The sequence below is a fragment of the Leuciscus leuciscus genome (genome assembly GCF_965113295.1).
Source record: "Leuciscus leuciscus genome assembly, chromosome: 16".
NCBI lineage: Eukaryota > Metazoa > Chordata > Actinopteri > Cypriniformes > Leuciscidae > Leuciscus > Leuciscus leuciscus.
Window position 1 is genome coordinate 40,943,512 of NC_138740.1, and position 11,269 is coordinate 40,954,780.

The following is an 11,269-nucleotide window of genomic DNA, read 5'->3' on the forward strand; positions in this document are numbered from 1 at the left end:
TAGAGTGCCGTAGAGGTAGAGTACAGTAGAGTACAGTATAGTACAGTAGAGGTAGAGTACAGTAGAGGTAGATTACAGTAGAGGTGGAGTGCAGTAGAGTACAGTAGAGTACAGTAGAAGTAGAGTATAGTAGAGGTAGAGTACAGTAGAGTGCCGTAGAGGTAGAGTACAGTAGAGTACAGTAGAGGTAGAGTACAGTAGAGGTAGATTACAGTAGAGGTGGAGTGCAGTAGAGCGCAGTAGAGTACAGTAGAGGTAGAGTACAGTAGAGGTAGAGTACAGTAGAGTGCAGTAGAGTACAGTAGAGTACAGTAGAGGTAGAGTGCAGTAGAGGTAGAGTGCAGTGGAGTACAGTAGAGGTAGAGTACAGTAGAGGTAGAGTACAGTAGAGTGCAGTAGAGGTAGAGTGCAGTACACTAGAGTACAGTAGAGTACAGTAAAGGTGGAGTACAGTAGAGGTAGAGTACAGTAGAGTGCAGTAGAGGTAGAGTGCAGTAGAGTGCAGTAGAGTACAGTAGAGGTAGAGTACAGTAGAGTACAGTAGAGGTAGAGTACAGTAGAGGTAGTGTACAGTAGAGTGTCGTAGAGGTAGAGTACAGTAGAGTACAGTAGATGTAGAGTACAGTAGAGTACAGTAGAGGTAGAATACAGTAGAGTACAGTAGAGGTAGATTACAGTAGAGGTGGAGTGCAGTAGAGTACAGTAGAGGTGGAGTGCAGTAGAGGTAGAGTACAGTAGAGTGCAGTAGATGTAGAGTGCAGTAGAGGTAGAGTACAGTAGGGTACAGTAGAGGTAGAGTACAGTAGAGGTAGAGTGCAGTAGAGTGCAGTAGAGGTAGAGTACAGTAGAGGTAGAGTACAGTAGAGTGCCGTAGAGTACAGTAGAGTGCAGTAGAGGTAGAGTACAGTAGAGGTAGAGTGCAGTAGAGGTAGAGTACAGTAGAGTATAGTAGAGTGCAGTAGATGTAGAGTGCAGTAGAGTACAGTAGAGTGCAGTAGAGTACAGTAGAGGTAGAGTACAGTAGAGGTAGAGTACAGTAGAGTGCAGTAGAGTGCAGCAGAGTACAGTAGAGGTAGAGTACAGTAGAGGTAGAGTACAATAGAGTGCAGTAGAGGTAGAGTGCAGTACACTAGAGTACAGTAGAGTACAGTAGATAGAGTACACTAGAGTACAGTACAGTAGAGTACACTCGAGTACAGTAGAGTAGACTATAGTAGAGTACACTGGAGTACAGTGCACTAGCGTACAGTAAAGGTAGAGTACACTAGAGTGCAGTACAGTAGAGTACACTAGAGTACAGTTGAGTAGAGTATGCTAGGGTACAGTACAGTCGAGTACAGTAGAGTACACTAGAGTGCAGTACAGTAGAGTACACTAGAGTGCAGTACAGTCGAGTACAGTAGAGTACACTAGAGCAGTGGTTCCCAAAGTGGGTGCCGCGGCACCCTGGGGTGCCGTGACAACTGGCTAGGGGTGCCGCAGAATCTCAGCTTTATTTTCCAATTTAAACAGCCTAAAATAACTATCGTACCATATAATAACCTTTTACAGCCAAGGTTATAATCGTTAACGAAAACGAACGAAAAAACGAAAACTAGGAGGGAAAAAACGCTATTTAAAACACGCAGCGTATTCGTTCAGCTGCATTTCCTTTCCCTGCTCTCTCTGTCACTCATGCGTCTCTCACATGCGCACGCACACACACACACACACACACACACACACACACACACACACACACACACACAAACACACAGCTCCTCCCCTCTGTGCACACCGCGTCTCCATGAGAACGAGTGTTCGTTCGACGTTGAAAGCAAGTTCGCGAAAGGTTGGTCTCTCTATCTCGTGAACACCTTTACACAATCATACATTAAAAAGTGGTATAAAAATATTTTAAATTCTGAATATAATTTTGTCAGTGTGTTATTGTCGACCCGAGAAGCGATTGCGCCTTCTTTAGAAAGTTAACTAGTCGCAAGTTTGAGGAAAAATTCACTTTTTGGTTGTGGTTGTCGATGTCAAAACACTATATAAGCTGTGATTCAAATATTAAATAATGTTATGTCATTATGTCTTTTTGAATCTTGCCCCTGACAAATAACCCAAATTACAAAAAAAAAAAAGACTAAAACTAATAAAAACTAAACGAAAACTAAGCATTTTCAAAAAATTTAAACTAAACTAAACTAAACTAGCAAACCCACTTAAACTGAATTTGAAAACAAAAAGTCAAAACGAAATAAAAATAAAAACTAATGAAAAAATGCAAAACTATAATTGGCTAACCCTGTTTACAGCATATTTTAAAATCATATCAAAACACCAACATATGCAAAAATATTTGGAGTTGTTTATTATTATTTAAAGAGTTAAGTATCTTTAAATCTGTTTTATTCCAATGATTCTCACATGCAGTAGCCTTATTGGTTAAAATCAGTCTGTTGACGTGTGTCCAGTTATTAATGGACTGATGATTCATCTGAAGGGGTTGTTTCGCCTCATATTATGTCTGTTGTAATGCATTCATAATAAATTCATGCTGCTGTTTATGCTTCATTGGTTGTTTGCTCATCTGGATATAATTGTATATATGTATGTACTAGGGGTGGCACGGTACATGAAAAAACATCCGAACCGTTCGGTTCGCTTGTCTCGGTTCGGTGCGTGTGTGCGTCGCGCGGTTCGCACGGTTCGACGCATGCGCAATGTAGCCTTGTGCCCGTGCTACTGCTAATACAATGCTAAATCATAAATCAGACAAATGTAGAATAACATTACAATGTCCAGCAATCGATTTAAATAGTACACTGGGTTTACTTAGACATTTAATGAGATCAACTCCACTAGGCTATATGTTGTTTTTTTCACGTGAATAAATAGGCTACATAGAGCGACTGTTCCACGTACCGGTATGTACTTTAATGGTCCAGTGGCAGAACTTGCCAAGCGTGTCAAAGGTTCTGAGTTCTAATCTGCACTCGTATATATTTTTCTTTTTCATCAAAACCGATTATGTTTATCAGCGGTTGTATATCAAGCAGGGACAGATTTGTATGAATTTTGTTTTGTGATTTCATCGGAACGAATAGAGTAGCCTAGAGTCTCCTCAACGGACTGAAGCGCGCGTCTGAGTGAAGAATGTGCGGCCGCTGCGGTGTGTGCGCGAGCCACGAGAACACTGTATCAGCGCCACTGATCGCAACGGCAACGAGCACTTTGATCACTTGATTAAAAAAAACACATTTCAGCGCTAGATTGCTTCTTATTTAACAAACGAACGAAACGAATACTTTGCTAGTTAACTGGAAATGTTTTATTTATTTGTATTGGTACATCCGTGCTGGGACATAATATCAACCCTGGCAAAAAGTGGTGACAAATAACTGTCCGACACAGCCCACGGGAAATGAGAAGCTGCGTTTTGCAAACACACCCCATTTATGAAATAAATTAATTAATAATTAGATAATTCAGCTATATATCATATGCTGAAGTAAATTTTTGGAGTGTTAAAGATTAAAAGAAAAAACAACAACAAGAACCGTACAGAACCGAAAACCGTGACCCTAAAACCGTGATACGAACCGAACCGTGGGTTTTGTGAACCGTGCCACCCCTAGTATGTACATATGTTCGTTTAGTTTAATTGGGTTAGGGTGCCGTGGAAAAAAAAACACTACAAAGGGGTGCCATGCTTTCAAAAAGTTTGGGAACCACTGCACTAGAGTACAGTACAGTAGAGTACACTAGAGTACACTAGAGTACAGTACAGTAGAGTACACTAGAGTACACTAGAGTGCAGTACAGTAGAGTACACTAGAGTGCAGTACAGTCGAGTACAGTAGAGTACACTAGAGTACAGTACAGTCGAGTAGAGTACACTAGAGTACAGTACAGTAACACACACTAGCGTACAGTAGAGGTAGAGTACAGTACACTAGAGTACAGTACAGTAACGTACACTAGAGTACAGTACAGTAGAGTACACTAGAGTACAGTAGAGGTGGAGTACAGTACACTAGAGTACAGTACAGTAACATACACTAGCGTACAGTAGAGGTAGAGTACAGTACACTAGAGTACAGTACAGTAACATACACTAGCGTACAGTAGAGGTAGAGTACAGTACACTAGAGTACAGTACAGTAACGTACACTAGAGTACAGTACAGTAGAGTACACTAGAGTACAGTAGAGGTGGAGTACAGTACACTAGAGTACAGTACAGTAACATACACTAGCGTACAGTAGAGGTATAGTACAGTACACTAGAGTACAGTACAGTAACGTACACTGGAGTACAGTACAGTAGAGTACAGTAGAGGGCGCCGCTCAAACAATCCTTTCAGCTGTGCTGCCATTCTGGATTAAAGAACAATAGGATACAGGAGACGAAAGTTCAACTTCTTATTTCTAAAGTAATTTTTGATTATTAGCATGGTTGAATTAGATCATTGAAGGTCAGCAGCAAATACATTGGTTAATTATAAATGTTTTGCATACAATTCTGAGATTGTATTTTACTGTTTTTATTCATTTTGAGGAATACTGAATGCTTTCGTGCAAGTGAGATGAGTAAATGCATGTTCACATTTAGTCTAGAACTAAAATAACTAGTAACAACTAACTAATTTAACTAATAAAATTATTAGTAAATAATATTACTAATATAATGTTTACACAGCGCACACAACAACTCCTCACTTTATTTCTCTCAACATGAGCAGGAGAGCTGTCAGTCAATACATGCGAGTAAGTAACTTAGATATTTTGTTGTATTGAAAATGTAATGTGTTACTTTACTAGTTACTTGAAAAAGTAATCTGATTATGTAACTCAAGTTACTTGTAATGAGTCACCCCAACACTGACCTTGTGTGTCCTTAATAAAGCTTTGATGATGTTTTGCCATGGCTGATGATGATGATGATGATGATGATGATGAGAGTGGAGGTGGTGTTGCAACACTCATAGTGAGTAGATCAGGAGAGAGAGATGAGTGTGTGTGTGTGTGTCTGCTGTAAGAACTTCTTTAGGCTATGACTATGTCCTGAGTGTGGGAACCCATTAACCAGTTACACATTAACATGTTTTCCACCAAAATAAAAGCTTGATGCAGTTTCCGTCAAAATAAAAAATCACATGATCCATCTAACCATTGGCCAGAGGTTTGAACAGGGGCATGTTCAGGCTCAAACCGGTGCTACGGTTTCTGGGTTGAAAAGATCCTCTTAAAAGATATAACATTTTAAAACAAGAACATTAGTGAATCTGTTATCTGAACCTGTAGCATCACTTCAGCCACTGTATTATAATTATGATGAAAACCAGTTTTGTATCTGATCAGGACTCCTGATAAACTCACATCTGTATATATTTGTCATTTCTCATCATCATTGATTATTCTGAATATTGTAGAGTTAATCTGAGATGCTGTAATAACACTGAGCTCATGCAGATGTTGATCAGGAGTTGATCTGATGTCTCGTGATATGATGTTATATCGCTTTAATGAAACTCTGTCTGTGTGATTGAACAGATTCAAATGAAGAGGAGAAAGAAAATCAGCAGAAATCACAGATCAGCAGAAAACAAGAAGACTGAGAGAAAAATGGAGGACAGAAATGAGACACAAACCAGTGGATCACCAGAGAAACAGACACTTGTTAGATCGAGCAGTATGGAGGGAATAATGCCAGACTGTGAGTGTTTGATCGTTATTGAACTTTAATTCTTCATCACATTTTAGTCTTGTTGTTAGATTTACAAATAACCCACAGTTGTGAAAGTGCAACACCAACCCATAGTTGCGTTACTGGGTTAAATAACCCTTGTTGGGGTTATTTCTAATATAATTGGTGTATGAATGAGTGAATGAATGGGTGAATGTGAGGCGATATGTACAGTGCTTTGGTGGCCGTGGGTCTGTTGAAAGCGCTGTATAAATGCAGTCCATTTACCATTTACCATTTTAACCCCAAATTATTAAGAGAGTAGATTTACTATTCAAACTGATTCTTCAGACTTTCTGCACTAGTAAAGCTATAGACTATTGAAGCTTGTGAGTGTTGTGATGGAGAACAATATCCCATAAACTCAATATATTTGTGATTTCTAGTCTCCTGTGATCCAGACGAGCCTGTAAAGTTTGATTCTGATGTCAAAACTGAGGAGAGATTCTCATCAAACCCTTCATCATGTTCTCAAGAACACACAACATCATCATCATCATCATCATCATCATCATCATCACTGACATCCACCAGCAGCTGAAGACCTGAACATCTTCATCATCATCATCATCATCATCACTGACATCCATCAGCAGCTGAAGACCTGAACATCTTCATCATCATCATCATCACTGACATCCATCAGCAGCTGAAGACCTGAACATCTTCATCACCACCATCATCTTCTTCATCATCATCATCACTGACATCCACCAGCAGCTGAAGACCTGAACATCTTCATCATCACCACCATCATCTTCATCATCATCATCATCATCACTGACATCCACCAGCAGCTGAAGACCTGAACATCTTCATCATCATCATCATCATCATCATCAATGACATCCATCAGCAGCTGAAGACCTGAACATCTTCATCACCACCATCATATTCATCTTCATCACTGACATCCACCAGCAGCTGAAGACCTGAACATCTTCATCATCATCATCATCATCATCATCATCAATGACATCCACCAGCAGCTGAAGACCTGAACATCTTCATCACCACCATCATCTTCATCTTCATCACTGACATCCATCAGCAGCTGAAGACCTGAACATCTTCATCATCATCATCATGATCATCATCAATGACATCCATCAGCAGCTGAAGACCTGAACATCTTCATCACCACCATCATATTCATCTTTATCACTGACATCCACCAGCAGCTGAAGACCTGAACATCTTCATCATCATCTTCTTCACTGACATCCACCAGCAGCTGAAGACCTGAACATCTTCATCATCATCTTCTTCACTGACATCCACCAGCAGCTGAAGACCTGAACATCTTCATCATCATCATCATCAATGACATCCATCAGCAGCTGAAGACCTGAACATCTTCATCACCACCATCATCTTCATCTTCATCACTGACATCCATCAGCAGCTGAAGACCTGAACATCTTCATCACCACCATCTTCATCACCAACCTAGGCTCACTATTGGCCAACGCTGGTCATGTGTGATTGAGCCACTGTAGTCACTTGGACTATTTTAAACATTGTCTTTACTAACTTTCTGGGCCGGCAAGTTTCAATTACACTTCACTTTCTACAAGCTTGAATAGAGTACTAATATAGGTTTTACTTTTTTTTTTGTTTTTTTTTTATCTTGCCTGAACTAACTTTTTCATGAAGAAATTATATTTGCTTTTCTGTAGTATTTACTTCACCACAGAATCATGTTTAGCTAGTGTACAGCGCTGATGAGCATTAGCATTACCCTTTTCCAGCGGTTGTTATCTGGGAATAACAGTAACATGCTGGATGGTGTGATTGACCAATCAGAATCAAGTATTCCCGAGACCCATGTGACAAGAATAGTAAATACATTATAACACTAGGAGAAAAACAATAAAAGTAGCTACTCAACATCAGGGATCATTGAAATGACGGAATTCCCCACGATCACGTGATGTAACGGCAAAGAAACAAACCAAACTCAATATTCTCTGTTCTGTCTTCGTTTTATTGCATTGACATTTTTGTTAATCAAATTCACGAGTTCACACTTACAAATAAGTCGGATAGATTAAATTGGTAAACGTATTTGGCGTGCTGTCCGGAGAGAGGGCTCTGATCTTGTTAATTGGCCCGAACACAGAGTATCTAGCTTCCTCTGTTAGTTCTTCGAGTATTCCCCAGAGCTGTGTTACAAGAATAGACCAACTTTAACAAGAAAAGACTAGACAGAGAGACCTGAGACTCAAACTGAGACTTTCTGACTGACTATGAGGCATCAGCTCAACCCTTAAAGCTGATTATGACCAAATATACCCTTCTGTTTTTTATCAGCCCTGCAAATCTATGAGCTTTGCAAGAGTGCACTGTTACACTTGACTTTTTTTTTTTTTTTTTTTGAAAACACAATTTTTTTATTTATTTTTTAATTAATGCAGTATTCCATGTTAAAATAGAGACACGGCAATTACAATCCAGCTTTTGAAGGTATTTTTGAATAGTGTTTCAGACTAAAGATCTCTTTGCTTGAGGGTTGCTGCTAAATCATGATGCAAAACGCTCAAGGTTTAGTCTGTTTTCCCCCAGAGTTAACGAGTCAGCAGTGACTTCCCTGGCCTAAGCCCTGTCCTATCTCCACCTCAATAATGCAGGGGGTCTGGAGGCTTTTGTCTAGGCACTGGAAGGTGGCAGCACTGCTGGCGTTATGTCACGGTTTTGTTTTTGGGTTTGTTCACGTCATGTTTCCATGTCTGTCATGTCTGTCACCCTGTTTGTCATGTGATCCTGCCATGTGTCTTGTCATTGGTTAATTGTCTGATCATTGTTCACAGGTGTCCCTTGTCTTGTCATAAGTCTGTGTGTTTAAGCCCTTGTGTTTGCCATGTGTCTTTGTCAAGTAGTGTTCCCTGTAACCACTGTTTGTGAGTCCACGTCCGAGTCCACGTCCGAGTCCACGTCCAGTTTTGAGTTTTCATGCCACGCCATGTTTTTGTTTCATGTTTGTTTTTGTTTATAATAAACTGCACTTGGGTTCTCATTTACACTTGCCTCCAGTGGATCCTTTACAGAATACTTGACCCAACCATGAACCCAGCAGTCGACCTCCTTCGACTTCGTCAGGACAACCGGACCATTTAGGATTATGTCAAGGACTTTTGCGAACTCTGTCACAAGGTAGATTTTAATGACGTAGCACTCAAGGACATTTTTAGACGTGGATTAGATGAACCTTTGCGCTATGGACTGCCTGGGGGAAGAATTCACTTGTCACTTGAACAATACATGGACTATGCCCTGTTTTTGAGCGGTTCCTCATTTACTGTGGGTTTTACCGATGAGGAACACCGCAAACCCACAGTATCATCTCAGCCTGAGCCTCTTCACACCATGTCTGCCACGTTTGAGTCTCTTCACCTGAGCCCTCAGCAGAGATGACTGCCACTAATCCTGAGCCCTCAGTGACCGCTACACTAACCATTATGAGTACAACTTGCCTCCAGTGGATCCTTTACACGTTATAATGGGGATCCCAATCAGTCGGTACGCCGACTACGCCAAACGTGAGCGACTGAAAGGGAACGTCTCGGTTGCGCATGTAACCCTTGTTCCCTGAAGAAAGGAACGGAGACATATGCCGCGTTCCAGGCAACCTGTAACCCCTGTTTTTCCAACTCGTAACTGGGAGTACATCGATCTAGTACGAGTTCACGGGTGGGAAGTCACGGGTTTGACTGCCGTTCCAGTGCACTTTCACGGGTATAAGGTTGGAAAAACACGGGTTACAGGTTGCCTGGAACGCGGCAATAGTCCTGCAGTCTTTTTTTTTATTTCTTTATTTTTTTTATTTTTCCATATAAAATATGTGAACTATGAATTATGACTTATGACACAGACCTGTGACGGTTTATTCAGGTTTTACAAGATTCAATAATTTTTTTGAGTCAGTTTAATGTAATTTAAGTTTAAATTACTTAAACATCCACGTTAATTGTACTTAATTTAAGGCAGCAACTTTTTTTTTTTTTTTTCGTGAACATGAAAAACCTGAAAAGAACAAGTTTTATCATTTATATGTTGGTTCTGTTTTATTTATTTGTGCTATTGCTCATAATTTTATTATTTGTTCCTATTTTATTACTTACTGTTTAAACTAGTAGCTTTTGGTGTCATAACTTTATTTATTATGGCTCATAAAAAAGAAAAACAGACTTATTTTATAGGCCCATTCTCTTTTCTTTTACTTTATTCATTTGTTGTTGTGCAGTGAAAACCTTTTCTTTCTTTTTTTCAGGTTGAACATGTTCTTTCTCCCATACTCGGGTAACAAAAATGGCTTTTTAATTGTTAGGTGGTTGTGTCATTATGAATATTGTTGGGTTATATTAGTACTCATCACTGTGAAAGGAAAAAAAGGGTATAGGTACATTAGTGAGCACTTGTGGTTGTTCCCTCACTGGATATTTACTCCTTAAGGAAGCAAGAACGGATAACAGTGTAAGTGTGTAGCTTGAAATGCAATCCCAGGGATTCCCAGGGAAAGCAACAACTGGGAAGAATTTACAATAACTTGTACAGTGTGATATATTAGTAGCCATATGAAGTAGATTATGTCAAATATATGATTTATCACCCTTGATTTATGGCTTTATGACAGGATGTCCTTATATGGGGGTTTTATGATGCCATGTGACCTTTGACCCTGTGTGAACCCGGTGTGTTTATGGATATGTGTGTTTATGGATATGTGTGTGTTTATGACTGTAAGCTGCTCGGTGTGACGAAGAAGTGAATGTTTTTTTCAGGGATGTGTTTTATTATTGGTGGATACTGTCACGTTAAATAAAATGTCACGTGTGATATGATAATAATTTTACATCCATTTAATTCTGACACACTCAACGTTAAGATTTAAAGGATTGCATCATTACTTGATTTTAACAGGTTTTTCACATATTTTCACTGTTATATCAAACACACATGGTAGCGCAGATGATCTAACATCATTCAACATACTTTTAACAAACTGGATTAAAATAAATAAAATAATCTCCTTATTTGTTGCACTATTATTATTTTCTGTAACTCTGACGTGCTGAAAAATAGAAATAATATTTCATAAAAACCTTTAATATTGCTAAAGATGTAAGGTAACAAGCGTCAAAATGGTAGGCCTACATGCAGTCTGTAAATAAATGCACAAAATATATAAAATAATTAAAGGACAATGCCGGTATTTAACACTTTGAGTATTTTGTAGCTTGTTTTGGATGAACAAGAGTGGTGGACAAAGAAATTTTGACAATGGTTCCTGTCGCGACTTTTTGACTATTTTAGAATTGCCCATGACCGCTTTAGAATGGGAGTCTATGGCCATGCACGAACATGTCCTTAAAACAACCCTTAACGTTCGTTTTCAAAACTGTGCAACTCACCGAGTGGTTAGTGGTGTTCGTTTAACCGAGTGGTTAACGTGGTGTTCGGATCCACGTTAATTGTACTTAATTTAAGGCAGAAATTTTTTTTTTACCTTTTTTTTTTACAGTGAACATGAAAAACC

At 39.3% G+C, this 11,269-nt stretch overlaps 1 long non-coding RNA gene across 1 annotated transcript; it reads left to right on the forward strand.

Moving 5' to 3' along the window:
- Nucleotides 1-7,029: 7,029 nt before the first annotated feature.
- On the forward strand, nucleotides 7,030-10,766 carry LOC309477037. The gene is made up of 2 exons (XR_014198488.1): nucleotides 7,030-9,292; nucleotides 10,499-10,766. It is a non-coding gene; the product is annotated as an uncharacterized lncRNA (long non-coding RNA).
- The last annotated feature ends 503 nt before the right edge of the window (nucleotides 10,767-11,269 follow it).